The sequence below is a fragment of the Coloeus monedula genome (genome assembly GCF_965178545.1).
Source record: "Coloeus monedula genome assembly, chromosome: 20".
Lineage (NCBI taxonomy): Eukaryota > Metazoa > Chordata > Aves > Passeriformes > Corvidae > Coloeus > Coloeus monedula.
In genome coordinates this window covers 10,545,160-10,563,747 of record NC_138800.1, presented here as the reverse complement: position 1 = coordinate 10,563,747, position 18,588 = coordinate 10,545,160, and the positions used below count along the sequence as shown (strand labels likewise).

The following is an 18,588-nucleotide window of genomic DNA, read 5'->3' as shown; positions in this document are numbered from 1 at the left end:
TTTGGTTGTTGTTTTAGTTCCCTCACGCCATGAATCTGCATGCTTGGGGACTGCAGTGTCTTTGGGTAAGCCATCAATGTTCCCTAAAACACAGGAATAGGTAAAAACTTAACAGTTTTAGCACTTTTCCATTTTCTCATGTGCATATCAATCATATCTGATTAATAGTTTTACCTCAGAAAAACTCTTTCAGGTTTCTGGAGCCTTTCCCATGGTGGTAGAGTTAAATTACCTGTGATGGTGATAAAGAGGTTCCTTCAGGTAACAGAACTGGGTGAGCAGGGGATCTGCTCCTGCTGTGCTGGGGGGGAGCTGACAGCCTCTCCTTCGCTGCCCCTGGCTCCTGTCTGGGCAGGGAAGGAGCCCAGCAGAGCTGTGACAGCTGCAGTGCTGAGGTGTTACCAGCAAATCCCTGAAGGTGCAGTCCTGTCATCTGTCCTTTCTCTTTGTCTCTGAAAACCGGACATTGTCAGACTCCTCTTCAGCAGGGGGAAGAGAGAGTATAAACGTGACAGCCTGCTGTGATTCCTGAAACATCAGTGCAAAATCTTGGCAAGAATGGGTTTGATACTTTTGGTATAGTTTATAACAACGGGGTTTGGGTCATTTTTGCCTGCTCTTTGAGAATGTAAGCAAGAAAAGTCTTGCAGGACTCAAGATGGGTCCCTTTGTTAAAGCTCTCCCTGTTGCATTTGGAAATACGGTTACTAATAGTCCAGTCTGGAATTACATCAGAGTTTTGCTGTCATGTCACCATTTTAAAAACAGAGGCTTTGAAGCTGCAGCAGCCCCGCTCAGTGAGGTGAAGCCTGATGAGGGATGTGCTTATCTTGGTGCCCATATGGAGTTCTGTCAGGTGCCAGCGTTGGGTGACCCACCCTATTGAGTGTATCTTCCTTCCACACTGGGTTCATAAACACTTTCAACTGGTGTCCCTGGCCTCTGTCACACTGTGAAACTTAAGAGCTCCTGGTTCAACTGCTTTTTAGGCTCTTCATGCTGTGAAAGTTAAGGAGGACAAGATCCAGTTGATTCGTAAGGAATATGTGTAAGAAAAAAACAAAAGGGTAGTAAGGAAAACATTAAACTTGCAAAGTGCTCACCTAATAGACCCTTTGTTTCCTCAGTAGAGGTCTGTTACTTGAAAGTGTTCCCTGTGAGTTACATGAATCTCTCCCGTGTGGAGCACAATGAATTACTGGTGTACTGGTCTAGGTCAACACTTCCTCGTTATCTCCAGCCCCTGAAGAGGCATAAGGCTGCTGAGGGGGTTCATCCCTGAGCTGGGTCATGGAACTTGCAGCAAGAGTGTTGTGTGAGTAGTTCAGTGAGCCTGAGCTGCTTGATGAGTGAGTTGGCAAAATCCAGCAATGGCAATTGGAACTGGGCAGGCAGAGACACTGCATGGGGTCCTGCCAAAGCCCAGTTTGAGGGCAGCTCATTTGTCATCCTCACTGAGGCCTGGAGATACAACTGGTGACTGCTGCTGCTGAAACATGGCAGATAAATTCTGATCCCTTGCTGGTGATAGTTATCCATGGGGACATGCATCTGTGTCTTAGCACTGCACTCACAGTCAGAGTGCTGTAATGCAGTACAAGTCTGCTGTCTGGAAGTGAATGCTGGAATAACTGGGGTTGTCTGTGCTAAACTCATGTAAAAACTGCATCTAGAAGTCAGTACTGTGAATCAGAAACACAGGGTTCACACTTGTTCATTTCTGAAAATCCACAGTTTCAAGTTTAGTTTTTTCTGACTCTTGAGAGATTTATTTTTCCCTCGGATTTGACACTTGCTTTGCAGGGATATAATCTCTTTGACAGCGCTCTGCGTATGGGCAAGGGATGGAAGACAATTTGTAATCAGCTAGTCCTGTTTCCTTGATGCTCCTCAGCAGTGTTTTAACCTTAACATTCTCCACAAAAGATTGTATCATCTTAAAAGGTATAAAATGTAATGGTCCAGTTCCAGACATAATTTGTCAGCTTTTTTTTCTTGTCCCATGTGGGCTAGCTGTGAAAACAGGACTCAAAATATTAGAGTAAGTCTTTTGATTGCGTGTTGTGTATGAATGTCCTTCAGCATTTAGGCATGTAGGGTTTTTGTGAAGCTTTAATGCAAAAGAAAATAACATTAAGTGGAACAAAGCATAATAAAATGCAGAGATTTGTCTCTGATCCACAAAAGGGGTGCTCTGAGCTGCACTATTGATAATTTATCATGTGGGTGTTTGACAAGCCCACACATACCCTGATATAACACTCTGCAGATACAGTCCTCAGTGTTCTGTAACGCCCTGGAAATATTTAATTCATAAATCCTGATGCTGAATCCCTTAAGGTATCAGAAACATGGTGCTAATGCCTGTGAATCTGAGCAGGTTTCGTTAGTCAGATAAATACCATGCTCCAAATAAACTGTGACGCTAATGTGCAACAGAATAAACATATACACAAAATATTAAATTTTCTGTTTGGGTATGTTAGCCCTTTTCTTTGCAAAGAATAATTTTCCAGAGTTTTGTCTTTAAAACCTTTTCTCTGTGAAACTGGAAAAGAATAAATTACTCCATTAATAAAATGCAGTGAGGAGCAGGGGAGAGAATATTTTGGTTTAGCTTTGGTTATGTGTAAAGGTTTCTGTCTTAACGTTTGCAAGGATGGCAATATTCCTTCATCTAGGAAGAGGGCAGGATCTGCTTGTCTTGTGGAATGAGGGACAAATCCCTGCCCTGCTCAGGGCGATGTTTTAATAAGAGAGAGGGGAAAGAATCTAGTGATCCAACCAAGCAGGTGACCAATGGTGAGATTGTCAGTCAGGCCAACAGGCAGGTTGGCTTTTTTGAGCAGCATTGTGGGAACGTGACACTGCCTTGGACAGCAGTTAAATAATGGAACCATGCTTCCTGTAGCAGGGCAGCACTGATGGGCCTGGGATGGGGACAACTGGTGTGAGTGACAGGTGCTGTCATCCAAGATTGTGCTTCTCCCTGAGGTTGAACATCGGACTCTCCAGGCACTTGTGTTGCTTCCCTGGCCCATCAGCCCCCTCTGGCTCTTGCAGTGCAGTTTTTTGTGGTGGGATGACAGCCCTGGCCCAAGTCTGTCCAGTGTGCTGTGTATACAGATGTGATGGTCAGGATTAGCACTGCAGCTTGAAATCATCCCAAAGATGTCACCTCCAAAACACTGAGCTCCTGCTCTGCAGAGCTTTCTAGCCAGAAGTGTTTTCTTTTGAGAGTTCTGAAGGACATACTGAGTTCTTTGCTGACTGCAACACTTAAGCATGAGCTTGGCTTTAAGTGGAAATGCTCAGATGCTTACAGTTGGTTTGTAATAATTAGTCGTTTACAAACTTAAGCCTGATTGTTTTGTCCTTTCTGTCTCGTTTTCCTCCTTCCCGCTAAACACCAGTTGCAGGAGGCAGAGGGTACATCTTTATCCCCTGCTGCTTTCTGGAGAAAGTGTCAGTTCTGTGGTTCTCTCTGTTCTATATTTCTTTGCATCAGAAATGACCCTGCTGCTCTTTGTCGACAGTGTTTCCTTTTATCCCTCTCCTGGCAGCTGCTCTTGCTCCATTCTGATGCTGGAACAGCAAATGAATTCCCTCTGAAGCAAATGTCATGCCAGTAAAGATGTTGAAGCAGCAAGAAAATCATCTCTGTCTCTGATGACTGAATTGGAGACCTTTGTGAATGAGATGTTCTTAAAATAGCTCCGCAGTGTGTTATCTTCCCTAGAAGGTGGAGAATTGAAAGCATCACCACAAGGCACTTGTCCTTGTGCGAGCAGCATCCCTAAATGATGGGTTTTGGAAAGGGGAGAGAAGCAGGCTGTTTCCTTTTCCTCCTCTCCAGGCAAAAAGCACTGCATGATTTTAATCTCTGTGTGATGGTAAATTTATGTTTTTTCCAAGAGTTGCATCACTGCTTGCTGCTTGTTTAAATATGTCACGTGTTGAGTAACCTTGTTCTCCATGATCCACTGGTTCTGGAGTAAACTGGTAGCTAAAAGTAATGCCAAGCCACAAGTTGAGTAGAGGTGCTCTGAATTACCCTGTCTAAGGATCAGGGTGGCCGTGGCCTTTGTGGAGAGCAGAGCTTCTCAGCTGGCGGGGTGTGCCACAGCCTGGATAGGCTTAACTCTGCGAGTTCACATCATGCAGTTCAGGTCCTGCCTTGATTCGAACCCATTGTCCATAGGTTAACATAGGATAACAGGTTTGGAAATCTTCACTTACGTATAACTTAGGAGTCACTGGTTCACATGACAGGAGCTCCGTCTCTGTGGTAAGACAGACAACAGGCATTGGTTGTACATGGAGAATTTGGTTAGTTTGGAGCTCTTGCTGAGATTTTTCCACCCTCAGCTAGTTTGGGGTGTTTGATTCCTGACAGCCTCAGGAGAGCATTGGGCCCAGCAGCAGGGACGGCGTGAGCTGCTGGGCTGTGGCATCCCATTGTCCCTGAGTACCGTGCGGGGCTCATGTCCTGGAGTCCCACAATTCCACGAGCTGTGCCAATGAGCCAGTGCTCCGCGGATGCAGGTGCCTTTTGTGAATTCGTTGTGTTGTTGCTTCGTAATCCTGTCCTTGAGATCAGTTTTTGAAGAAAGTAAATCTTGCATACATGCACTTTGGAGCAAAAAATGCAGGCTGGACTTATGACATGCACACAGGAACTGTTGGTTATTTTGTTTATCAAAAAAACTATTGTAACAAATGGAATTGAGGGATTGGGCAGTAAAATTAATCCAGAAAAGTCTGATACAACACTTTGCCAGAATTGTGAATAGAGTCTTTTACATGCCTGTGAATATCTTAATACTTGTATTTTTTTTCAACTTGGTGGAAGGTGAATTGATAGATAAAAATACTAGATGCAAAAACGAAATCACTAATTGAAGAACAGGGCTTTTTATAGCAGTTTCATAATTACATTCATAACATAAATTTAACTAGGAGAAATGTTAAAATTTTGACATCTTCAGTTTTTCATCTTTTGTGGGAAGGTGGAAATAATTAGCTGTACTGATATAAACACTGAGTTTTCAGAGGTCTCTCAGTTGTTTTAAGACTAGTAATGCTTTTCCTAGTCCTGTTTTTTTGACATGATAGTATCTCTTTAAGGGCTTTCTTTACCAGATCAGTTCCTTTCCTACCAGGAGAACTAAAGCTTTTCAGCTGTCTGTTCAATTTATCCTTCTGGACTAAATTTCTCATCTCGAGATAACCAGCAGCAACTCTCCCCTCAGGAGATTTGTATCAATTAGTTCCGCACCACTAATTCCTGTGGTATTGGGGCACCAGTGAGTTGTAAGAAAGCTGCTCTGTAAACATTTATGGCTGTTGGGGGTTTGTCTTTACTTTTTTTTGTTTAGAGGCCATGGGTGCCATCACTGGAGCTCTTGCTCATGCTCACTCTGTCCTTGCCTGTGAGGTCGGGCACTGCTTCACTGCAGAGGGTGTGCAGGGCTGTTTTGGGCTTGTGCTGCCTGGCAGATTGGGGGGATGTGAGCTCTGTGTGCTCTGTGGCCGCAGCAGTGGCCCTGCTGCCACCCCTGGTGTCACCAGCTCCTCACATGGCTGGCCAGGTGTCAGGTGGGAAGGCACTGGCACTGTTTGATAACGTGAGCGGAAGATGCAGCCTAGCAGGAAAGCAGGTTAGTCTGCAGCTGGAATGCAGGCCAGGCTTCACCTAATCTCTCCCTTAGCCAGAGAAAGGTGGCTTTAATCTATTTATTCTGCATTTGGTTGTTTTTTCAGCACTGATCTATCTGCAAATGCCATTGCACTGTTAGTCAGTTTCTATCCATTTGCCATTTACAGATGTGTTGGGACATGAAGCTGTTTTCAGTCGCTCAAGTCTAATCCCAGCAGTGCTATAGGATCTTGGGAATTGCTCTGCATTTATACAGAAGTAAACGATGTATAATGTGTCATTTTTAAGAACATGCTACCAGCAGTTTTAGGATTTTTTTTTAGACAGATGATTTTCTTTTTGCTGATGTTTTAGACAAAACTAATTTGATAGGATTATTAGAGGAGGAAAATTGAAAGGACAGAATCATCCAGGAAGCTCATTAAAATGGAAACCCTGAAAAAACTGGGTAATTGGGCATTGATTCTGTCCTCCCCCCCTTTTTATGAGCAGTATTGTATTAAAAGTAACATGTCTGCAGGATGATGTTTCAACATCTGTTACTGCTGAAAAAAAATGATTTGCTTGTTTTTTCCTCTCTACTTTCTCCCAACATCTGCATGTGTAGATCTATCCTGTATATTAATCACATCTAACACAGCTCCTTTCCAGGGAAAAGGCATCAAAGGGAGTGGGATCCTCCCTTTGGTTTGGAGGGGGATTCTGCATTGCTGCTCACTTGTATTAGATCTTGGGTGACTGGCTGTGAAATTAATCATGTGAGCGAGGACTCAGAGCTGCTCAGGAAGCCCAGGCACAGAGGTGTGTTTATGTGGAACAAAGAAGTTCACAGCCTGTAGCCTGTCTGTTTCCTGAAATATCAGTGTCACATTAAGTGATTAAACCTATGCAAATAATTGTCCATATTTTCTGTTCTCAGAATATTTGCGGGCAAATCACATTTTTTAAAAAGTATTTCACTCTGAAGATGCTTGATAATTGTGCTGGGCTTTAGATTTTTTTTTTTTCTTTATAGGCTGATCCAATAAATTGATTCTAAATCTAGCTTGCTGAATGTTTGCTATTTCAATCCCTCTGGCTGTGATTATTGTGATAGTAAGCAATATACTTTCTTTGGTTTAAGTTTTGGATATTTGCTAAAACACATGTGGTTGCATGTGCCAGTCTTAAAATTCAGTTTATTTACAAGTGTGACATTTTTCTTTCTCTTCAGTATTTGTACTATAAAAATATAATTGCATAAAGGTTCATAGCAAGAAAATAGAAAAAGCTGGGCAATAGATTTGAAAGAATATTGGGAAATATTTTCTGATCTCTAATTATTATCATGTTGTATCTTCCCGTCTTGAAAGTAAGCATGGGAAATTTAAGCATGGTAAAGCACATGATTAAATCCTTTCCTATCCAGCAAAATTCTTTAGCTGGGTGTGAAGCATGTGCATACGTTATATTAGTAACTCATAACTTCCTTAACCCCAGCCAGTGTCAGACTGACTAAATATTCGAATTGCAAGGTAAATACTGCAGTAAATAACATAAATATGGGTGCTGGCTTTGCCGTGAACTTGTCGGTGGTTTTGACTTCTACAGTCATTTTTATGGCAGTTGAAATCAGAAAAGAATGGAAATTTCAACTAATTTTTTAATATGCTGAAATGTATTAAGTTACACAAAAAAATCCATATTATAGTAATCCTGCATATATACAGGGAAAGAGTACCCAGCGTGCATGGCAGATGGTTTCAAAGGAAATCCTCGAGAGCTAGGATTAAAAAGCAATTTTCAGCAAGTTTAAAATGGGTCTCCATATTTGGGTCACAGATATTAACTCTTTCATTGCAAACAAATGAGGGAGAAGCGTGGTCAGACTGTTATGGAAGTGTTTCTCCTGGTAAAAGCTGACCAGTTTGTGCTGGGGAAGAAAGGTGAGAGCAGGGCAGTTGATTCTGCTCCTGGTCCTGTTCTTACACCAGTGGGAAGCAGAGTTGTGGCATACAGAGACAGGGATATATTGCAATAAATGGGATTCATCATTCCACAGACAAACACTGGCAGCCCTCTGAAAAATAATTTGTGTGTGGCTCTGATCTTTGCCCACTGAAACAAATTTCCATAAAGACAAACTGATAAATAAGTTTTGGCGTGTTAGAACAGCAGATTTATGCCTGTTTACCTGTAGTAAATTATTACCAATCACTTTATTAAAGTGTAAAGACTTTACAGATAGCGTTTTTGTATTCCTTTTGGATATGGCAAGTATGTATGATATAGGATAAATAAGAAATTGAACAGCAATATTGTTGCTCCATCATAGACAGGAATGGGCTCCAAGTTTTGCTTGGAAGTTATGTCTGTGCATGGAAAGTAAGCTAGTTTTTCTCAAACATGTTTTAGGGACACATTAGGATTTTATTATTTGTTTTTAAAGGTTATATACTAAAATCAACCATACCATGCAAACATTGTTCCAGGCTGCAGCTGTTTGGTGGTGGCGTGCAAACATGCAGAAAACTTGCCACCAATCTGATGCACAGAAGGGATTGAGTGCAGGTCAGCTTTGCACTGTAGGATCACAAGAAGGCACTGGGCTTTTAGTAGATAAAAATAGGGCAGCTAGTTGGAGATTATTGGCTTTCACTAACTTATACTAGTTGGTAACCGTGTCAGGAGTGTAATTCACATTTACATCAGTGCTCTTTATACACTTTGGCAGCACAAAGGAACATCAAGTTTGACATGAACTTTTCTTTAAAAGACTCTTCTACTTCCAAAGTGGAAATTCAAGTTAGACTTTAAGCACTGTTTATCACTAAGCAATGAAACAGAGTAAATGATAGTATTTTATGGCGTTCCCAAAGCTCAGCTGGGTGTATTTGGAGTAGATTTGGAAAGCTCTCTGAGCCCAGGTGCCTGGTGCTCTGCTAAGGGAATTATAGAAGTAACTGCTGGTTTGAGTATCAGCCTAAGGAGATGTTAATTGTGTTGCTCTCTGGGTATTACATTGGCTGTGAGTTAACAGAGGACTGCACTTCTGAAAGGCCATGGTGAACGTCCTGGTGGGATAGCTAACTGCAGGTGTTATCTGCTAAGTGCTAATTAACAATGCTAATGAGAGGTGTTGTCTGCAGGACTCTGCCAAGGTACTTATCAGAGGTCCTCTGCTCTCAGAAAGGAAAATTAAGGTGATGGATGAAAATAAGGCAGCTTTTGATATTTAGTTCTTGTACCAGAGCTAGAAAGTGTCAGTGGACTCAGGATAAGCTTTTAAAGTTGAATCTGTTCTTCTGGGTTCTTGTTTCACATCACCTATTACAGTAAGTCTGCCTGTGTGCATCTTGATATGGCCTTCAGAGGGCAAATACAAATGCCGACATTAGGTACCAAAACTTGAACATGCCAAGCTGTTGTTAATCATTACATGTCACCAAGTTGTGCTACTATTAATACTTGGGGGGAAAAAATTTCATCTGTGGCAACAGTTACCTGTGATCCCTGTGTTTGTAAATGTGCTTGAGAGCTTTGCCTTAGATTTTTCAAAGATTCGTGTCTTTCAAAGGGAGGCAAAACGGATCAGTTCAGAGTCTCTGTCATTGTTATCTTCCAGGACTTTTGTTTCAAGTAGTTTTTGAAAGTCTCTGTGACGGGATCTGAGATAAAACCTGATCCAGATGTCTTTGGGTAGTCAGAGCAATCCGTTTGCTTGACTTCAACAAACTTAGGTTCTAAATAAACAAATGAGTGTTGGCTTTAGAGAGTGAGTTGATTTTCTTTACTCACTGTACAGTCGGGTATGTGAGAAAAAACAGTTTCTTGTGTGCAGTCTCCTGTTGCCTGGGTCCAAAGCAGTTTTTGGTATACAGAATACTGTAAAGTAATTATTATGTCATTGTACAGAGTTCTGAGTGCGGGAAACTGTGGCTCTGTAAAGGAGGTGCATGCTTTCTTACCTCCAGCAATTTTTGCCAGCAAATACTGAAGGGTCAGTTCTCTTCAGTCAAAATGTCTCTCTACTTAATCTTTTTGTAGTGTGTATTTATTAAAGTCTTTCAGAGTAGATGACTGAAAGCCTGTTCATGTCAAAGCCATGCGTTCATGTCTGATGTAACTGGTCCGAAAGCTTTCATAGGGATAAATTGAGCTATGGATGGGCTTCTTGGCACTTCTTTATTATTGGCACTTCAAGTAGCAAGTTGAGGAGAAACAGATGATGAAAACTGATTCTTCTCTGCAGGTGTCTCGCTTACTTTTGGGCTTGGACAAGCCTAATCTGTGAAGATAATTAAAGCTCCTCCACTCTGGATGCTGTAAGTGAATTTTTTGTTGTTTTATGGAATTCTTTAGTAGCCTATTTACCTCACACAGGGAAACAAGTGAAAATGCCAAATCACAAAGAAATGGTAGAAATTCAGTTGGGGCAGAACTGGCATGTGACCGTACATGTTTGCAGGCAATATTTCTGAACAGCCTTTTACCTTCAGGATCACCCTGTCTCCGTTCCAGCCATGCTGATGAATCCAGTAGTAGAACCCAAATTGCTGTCAGGATTCCAAAGAAACAGTATTTTCATACTACAACTAGATCAGGAGTCTTGGCATGGTGGAGGGAATCTGCTGTTGCTGTGTGTATTGTATCCGGTTGAGAATAAACACCTGAAGTATCAGCATTGACCAAAATATCATCTAGAGAGGTTAGAGGGCTGAAAAAACTTGTGAATGAAGAATGTTCCCATTGGCTGTGACACAGCATGGTGGCCCTGGCTGTCAGTTAGCATGGCAGTTGTTTGAGTTCCAGGTGCCATGATAACATAGCAGGACATTTAAAATACCTTTTACTATTCAATAGACTTCTCCCAGAAGAGGCTTGCCCACTTCAAAGCCTGTCCCTGTGGCAGCAGAGCTTCTGGAACATCTGGGATAATGCCCCCCTAGAACAGGGACTTGGCTGGCACTGCAGGAAGGCAGAGGGTGTGTAGGAGGCTGGAACAGAATGCCATGGCTTTGACCTTGCTGCAGCATCCCTTCAGGATCCATAGGACATGGCTCTCTGCTGGTTAATTGTTGCAAGTGGGGGTAATGACACATTTCTTATTTCTGTGAGAGTCTTCAAAACAGCTGATATTCTTCCACCAATGAAAGCATGCAAAGAGCTCTTCATATCCCCATTTTCCCCCCAAAGCTGTGGGAACAATTTTCTGGCTTGTAGAACAAAGAAGTTGGAACAGATGACATAGCCAACATCTGCACCTGGCTCACTGAGGAAGCGAATATTTGGCATAGAAGCTGAGCTCCCTTCTGCCAAGGGAGCTGTGCCGATGCAGTTGTTCAGGGATGAAGATGGCATAATGTCTTTTCTGGTTTGACTCTTCAAAGCGATTTTATTGATCTGCCAAAGTAAAAAAATTTTTGGGAAGGAAAATGTCTTTACTTTTAAATATCAGAGGTTAGTCAATGGTTAATGAAACGTTGTGTAACCAGTCCCAATAAGATTTTGATGGTGTATCACTTCAGTTCCGATGGCAGACACATCACATATGGGTTGCCATTTTGATGGCTTTGAATGGTAATCTGACCCATAAAAACTGAAGCATAATATGCAAACTGATTTTTTTCTGGCCTGCCCTGTTCTTGGTGCCATCTGTGTTAGGATGGAAATGAGCCTGCTCAAAACGTGGGCTGCCGGTTTGGAGCTGATCACAGATGGGTTTTAAAGAATAGCCTTGTGTGCACAAGGAGAGGGAAGATGCTTCTAAGCAGGAAGTTTCACTTGAAATTATATTATGTCTGCTAAATCCTGTGGCTTATGGAACAGCCACCAGACCTTTCCCTGAATTCTTCACATGGATTAAGTAAACTAAATTTACCTTCTAAATATCAAGAAAAAAACCCCAACTTCTAAATATTGCTCTTCTTCCACCACTGCCTTTTACTGCTGTCATCAACAATGGAATAGAGTACAGGAAGCTGACATTACCTGATCCTGTCAGGTATTTGCAGTGCATCTGTTCAGCAAAACTGGGCACAGTAAATTATTTCATGAGTTTTGTAGATGAGTTTTAATCTCTATTTTGAATCCTCTTGAACTTTCAGGATCCAGGCTGTTGTTTCTGGATTTCTGTCTTTGACAATTAATAAAAATCTGTGTTGTAGGTGAAGGTGAGTACCTGTCCTCTGCTGTTGCATGTCAGATCAAAAATTCTGATATTTAAGCACCTAATTCTCACTGTGGTCAATGAGATCTTGGTTTTCTTCTCAATTTAAGAGAGCCTGTGCTCTAAAGTTAGATATTGACTGACCTTGTCTCATGTGTAACCACAAGTGTCCTGATCCTATTTATAATCCCAAGAAACACATTAAAGAATTTTCACTGGTTAGGAATATGGTCTACAGAACTCTGATTTCTTTTTTAACTCTCTTTAAGTCAATGACATTGTTTGAGTGACCGTTTCTTTGTCAGAAAGGAGGCCTAGAAGGCGGCACTCATTGATGAGTATCATGGTCGTGACACACTTGAACATCCCTCTCAAGACATCTTGAAGCGTTTTATTTCCAGGCTAAATAAACACCAATTTCAGCAATGTCTCATCTACTCCCTTTAATTACTGCTGCTGAGAGAAAGTTTCTGCCAATGCAAATGTGCTATTTTGTCATGTCACATCAAATTGCATCAGCCTTATATTTAGGAACAAAAAGAGGGGGAGGCTGAGACAGGATGTGGCTACAAATGGAACCAAAGGGTTTTCTTAAATATAGGCTGAAAATAGACAATCGAGGCAGTGATGCTTTTTCAAGCAAAAATCCATGAAAGGGAAAATCAAGGCTGTGACAGCAGAGCAGGGCCGGGGGTGGGCAGAGGGAGTTCGGGGGGCGGCGGGGTGGTGGCAGGGAGGGGCTGCTGAACTCCTCATTTATGCAGACACCCTTGTGTTGTCAGGCGGGTGTGGGGTGCATTTGGGGTATGTTAGCCCACACCTCGTTCCTCTGTGCTGGCTGAAGGAGGTGGGAGCTGTGCTTTGGTCCAGCCTGTGCCTGCCCTTTCCCTGAGGATGTCTCCCTGTGCAGCAATAACTCAGCTCTCTAAACTGAAGAGATTGTGGGAAATAGGCATAGACAAAATCTGAGTAGCTGTCCGGATAAATGTAGGAGACTTTGAACAATCCGTCAAACCACTTTAAAATGTAGTGTCTCTACAGAAATAATATTTGTTAAAACTTGTTCTTCAGAAAACATTAGCAGCTTCCCCATGCGAAACACTTTTTGCCCCTTCCATGTTGGGCACAAAATGATCTGTTGAAATGAAATGCATAAATTATGGATGTAATGGAGCTTGCTTTGAACTGATGAGTCTGATCAGAGCCTGGTGGCAATTAAACTGAGTTCTGAAAGATCAGCTGTGTTTGAGAACCAGCAGAACTCGGGGAGGAAGTGATCTGGGGGCGTGTGAGCAGCACCTACTTAGCAAATTGGAAAAATACTATTCATTTCTTACATCTAAGCACTTGGAATCTCTCCTCAGAAGCAATTGGTGATGATAGAGGTAATATTTTTATTCTTGTCACCAAGGATAATAAAAATGCAGTAGAAGCTTAGAAACTTGTGTATTTACAGCATTGTGACAGGCGTAAGTCAAGCAGCATTTCAGGCTGAAGCAGGGTCTCCATGGCTGGATGTCATTGGTCCTGGATGGACTGTAAAACATTAAATACAGCGATGCTGTCAGTTGTTAAATTCCTTACAACAGGCAAATACCACCGCAGTGCTAAACCCACGCACACAGTGCAGCTGGAGGGGAAGAGGGCAAAGAAAGATTGACCTGGGGCTTCCCAGCCCCACCTGCAGCATGTGGGGCTCTGTGCTGGGCTCACGTGGGACAGGGACACCCTCCAGGAGCACGGGCAGCCTTGGGGCTGTGTCCTGGCTGGGGTGTTGGGCACTCTGCCCTCGGTGGGGTCTGGGTGCTTAAGGCATTGTCTAACCCTGTAACAGGCCAGGGGTGCTTCCTCCAGGGTGAGGCAGCAGGGCAGAGTCCTGAGACATTCTGGTGCTGCTTCCTCATAAATGTGCATAGAATTCCTTAGATTTCATTGTCATTTAATCCACTTCCCAAGACTTAACCACATTTAATTTTTGCCTCCACTGACTTTTTTTTTTTTCTTTTTAAATACCTAAGTATTAAAAAACCCTCAGTAAAATGTGCATATTTTCGTAGCAAGGAAGGCATTTCTGTAATACTTTTTCAAGGCAAAGCACAGAAATACTAAATGGGGAAGGAAGAAGATAGATGTTTGGTTTTTATATCTGGGGTTTGTTTGTTTTGAACTGAATAAGTCTGAAAATACTAGATAAAAACTGCAGATCAAATGAAAAGACTCCATAAGCAGCATACTCCAGATTGTTCCTCAAAAAAACCACCCAACTGATAACAGTACAACAGGAAAGTGTTCTTAATTAACATCTCCAGTTAAAGGAGAAGCATTGTGTATCTCTTAAATATATTATTAAATCTGCATTGTTTAGATAATTGGATGGGGACAGACACCTGTGCTGAGTGCTGTGTCAAATTTGTCAGGGCCTGCTGTAATTCTAGTGCACTTGCTGGATTTCACAGCTATTTGTCTGGGTATGGGGGCAATTTGGAGGGTTGAGTGAAGCCAGATGACTGTAATGAACTCATTTTGTGTCTTTGACTCAGTTTGGAAAAAAAAAGGTACTATTTATAGGGTATTTTGTATTGTTAAGACTTCTGTTCTTCCTGTCTCTCAAAGTTTCTCTGTGTTGCTGTCTCTGCTTCATCACTGATAATTATATCAAATTAATTCAGCATAATTGAGTTAATTATTAGCACTGGAGGTTAGCACCAGGGCTTTGATTGAACCAAAGCTTTTATCCCCCTTTTCCTGAGGTTTCACCAAATGTAAACAAACCAGAGTCATGGGTGAAACCTATGGCAGCTCCATTTCAATTGAGTGCTTTTGCCACTCAGCATTGTCCTGCCATGCCCATTCACTCAGGCAGGTGTTGATAAATGCAAAGGCAAAAGAGTTCTCTGGCATTCTGTATCAATGTTCAAGTACTTTAGAAACAGAGGAAATATTTTAATTCAGAGCCATTCAGTCAAAACCAGAAATGCAGAGTAATCATTAATAAGGTAGATTGTCTTTCAGCTATACTAGGCCTTGGAGAGTGACAGTAAACTTTTGGGGAAAACTTGAGCTATGGCTTTAAGAGCTCGCAAGTGTCCCTAAGACATGGCAGGATCTGCCCCTGATTAGCTGTTGGTATGGAAACAATCCCTGATTAGTGAGCTGGGCCAGTTCCAATCCCCCTAAGAGGCTAAAGGTGCCCAGACTTACATGTCCTGTAAATACTGCTGCTTATAAACATTGCTCCCAGGAACATGGATTTTGCTCAGGATGTGGTGGGTCAAATACATCCATGATTTAATTCCACCACAGACAGGGTTTATGCCAGGGAAGGAGCTGGCTCGGATTATTGCTGTGATTGAGAGTGAAGGATCGGCAGATGTGAAATTTCAGCAGGTGTGGATTTGGAATAATAGACATTGAGTTGTTCCTGCTGCTGCTGGGAATGATGATGTGAGTTGGGAAGGACAGCTGCAGGTTGAGGTGTAGATCCCAGGGCAGGGCACAAGCCCCATCGTCACCATCCAGGGATTATGTGCACAGTCAGGGCTGGAAGGGATGGGCTGGGGGAGCAGGAGAAGGAGAGGTCACACTGCACAGGGTTTATTCCCTTGTAGGCTAGATGTGATGTTTGCACTAAGGGAAGGTTCAGAGGAGTATGTTAGACATTTTTGGTTTAAAAAAATTAATATTTTAAAATTACATTTTAGTCTGTAGTGTGGGTTACAGTGACTTCTTTTGCTGTTTTAAATTCTGACTCTCCACCTTTACAAGTTTGTCGACTCTTGTACTTTCCTAAGGAGAGCCCTTTCTGCACTGACAGCTCCTTGTTTTACCCTCTTGACTTTTTTAAAAAGAAAATATAAAGTTGGATTGCATGAGCAAAATGAGCCTGTGTTAAAGAATAATGGTAAAATAAACTTTAACCAGTTTCAGTCCTTCCTGAACAGTGAGAAACCACTACAAAACCTTATGTAAGACTTACTATTCTTCCCATACTTGTCTGAGCCATAGTCCATAATGTGGTCATTAATCAGACAGCATGGTTTTGCCCTTCAAAGGCACTTCCATGCCTTACACTGCCAACTGGGTATCTGTCCGTCAACAAAAGTTGTGGCAGCTTATTTTGTGCCCAGTTGGATGTTTTAGAAGGTGATACAAGCTTGGCCAGAAAGTTGTTGCACTAACTGGCACCAAGTAGTTAGGAGAATCACAATTGCTAAACTGGAACTAAGCACTGGAACATTTCAAAATACAATATTTACAAGAAAGGAAGGAACGAACAGGCAGTTTTGGTTTAAAGTTGGTAACTCAATTCCTATTCAGGCATGATCCCAAAGGTAAATACTTACAGATTTGGCCACTGAGAACAAAATTAATTTTAACAGCAGTTGAACTGATCAGTTCAGAGCTGGAAAGAAAAAGTTCTTTTGAGACTGTGCCTTTCCGAATTTTCTTTAAGCCAGGAGAAGTCATTTTCAGGAAAATAGAGACATTTGAATAGCACCTAAACCAGGGAGGTTCCTGTCCAGCATGCTCCAAAGAATATTACTCTAATTAGTCTGATCATGCGTATTAATTATACAGAACAAGGTAATCTGGCCTCAGCGTGGGCAGCATGTTTCCTCGCTGGTGTAGGATTGCAACAGCCTGAGTGTTTCATTTGCAGTATTGCATGTCTCTGCTGTGTGATACCAAACCAGGGTGTAAGGTAAGACAGCTGCCCTGTGGCTTTGGTTCATTTATACAAGTGGTCATTAGGCCCAGCTCTAGCACTCTTTGTCATCCTCAAGTTTTACCAATTACAATTTTATATTTTGTATTTCTATTATGTTTATAATTTATTATGTTTTACATTTGCAAACTGGTGACATTGAATATTAGCATTAGGCCTGATCCTGATGCTGTAGAACTGCATGAAGAGCATCCAAGCAGTGGTGATTCCTTGTCAACTAACAGATCTTCAGGATCTGTCATTAGCCAGTTCTTAATCTTTCATGTGCTCTACGAATATTGCGTAAAGCAAATTTTACACTGCAGGGCTGTGCCCCTAAATTGTTCTGCACAGTCACCTGACACTGCTTCTGCCTCATGCATCAATCAAAGCACGAAAGGGAGAGGAACAGAAACAGAAGTGAACAGAACAGGACCGGCTATCACCGCTCACGCAATGGGACTTTGCAGCTCATGTTTAGAAAGGACAAAATCCCAACAATGCCCAGCCCCAGCTCGTCAGAAGCGATCACATCAAACCAGCAGATCTCAATAAGCCAGCGAGATGTGGCTGCTGGGAAGTGACTGCAGCATTGTCCGTGCTCACCCACACAGCTTGGCTGGGGCCGCAGGGCAGCCGTGCCCGGGGCTGCTAAGTGTTCCGAGGCTCTGAGTGGCTGTGAGCGGGCAGGGATGGATGGATGGATGGATGGATGGATAGACAGATGGACATTGGCTGGTTTGCCTGGGGCAGCAGAGCCACTCACGCTGCCCTGGACACGCCAGGCGCTCCCATGACCCACTGGGGACTGAGGGGAGGTGTGACAGTGCCACGAGCAGGGAGGGCAGCTGTGTCCAGGAGTGGGGAGTTCTGCCCCTGCTGCAGGCACTCGGGGCTGGACTCACAGGCCTGTGCTGCATTTGCCAGCTGGGAATCTGGGAAACCTGGAAGGGAGGACAGATGCGACCGAAGAGTAAGAACCTTTTGACTAGCAGCCGTTCACTTGGGTGCCTTCCTGGACTGATGTCACAACATGAACTAATATGTTTTGTGGTTAAGGAGGTCTCAAAAGGCTTCCAATTTCTTTCTTATTTTGGCATTCTTATTTTTCCTGAGATCATGAGGTTTGACTAGGATGGGAAATCATAAATTCCTGAGTTAAGACTTCTAAGGGTGTAATACTTGAAAGTAATAAAAAACATCTCCAGCCTGTATACTGGGGAAAGAGAGGGCAGAGGGGGAAGGGGGAGCCAGCCTGTAAACAGCAACAGCTCAGGTAACTCTTGCAGTCCTTTAATTAACACTTCCAGTCTCTGGAGCCCAGCTTTGGTGGCTGTTTAACTAGTTCAGAGGGATTGGGATCATAACTGTTGAACTGTGGGGATTTGCTTGAAAAACACTCGAAATAGCAGAAAAAAAAATAAACTGGGAGCAGTGGCATTGTGTCATCTCAGCTTCACCAGGGTTCTGCTGTGCATGGGGTCAATTGCCAAACCTGCTAATGCAGAGTGAAGATTAATTGGCTTTGGTTAGCCTTTGCTTCACTATCCGAATATCATTATCAGGAATGTAAATGATTATGCAATGCAGAGAAATGCCACAATAGTCTCAGTGTCTCCTTTTATACTTGTCTCTTTGTGAATGGGGCTTTATCTAAATGCAAATGTGATTTCAGCCTTCTGATTAGGACATTATACAGTCATCCATTCCAGAAAAGCACAATTAGTGGATTATTTTATTTCTGACTCGACAGTTCTTGGTGTAGATAGTTTGTTTGTTGTGCTGTACATGATATTTAAGTTATCAGAGGGAGATTTACATTATTAGTCAGGATTATAGCCAGATTTTGTGAGGTCGAGAGTTTTTGCGTGGCAGATAAAACTGGTAACATTTGTGGGATTCGAGGGGAGATGTTTTTAGAACAAAAGGGAACAGTGCAGATTCGTACTGTGCTTCATTGTCCTTTTTGTGCTGAGGAAGGGGCAAATCACAGTAGTAGCTGTGCAAATTCTCCAGTGCACTGGGGTGCACAAGTGCAGAGTGTAGCATTACCTGTTGTCAGGGTCTAGTCCCTGT

The 18,588-nt window shown here is 42.5% G+C and overlaps 1 protein-coding gene across 4 annotated transcripts in view; it reads left to right on the top strand.

The window, feature by feature from the left end:
• LYRM9 (LYR motif containing 9) overlaps positions 1-18,588 on the top strand; it is a 30,888-nt gene that overhangs the window by 573 nt on the left and 11,727 nt on the right. Inside the window, exon 1 of one of the 4 annotated variants that reach the window (XM_082294387.1) lies at positions 9,889-9,963. The exons of the other annotated variants lie outside the window; for them this stretch is intronic. The gene's annotated coding sequence lies outside the window, so the exon portion shown is untranslated. Of the gene's footprint in view, positions 1-9,888; positions 9,964-18,588 lie in introns of those variants that run through there. 4 annotated transcript variants of the gene reach the window in all.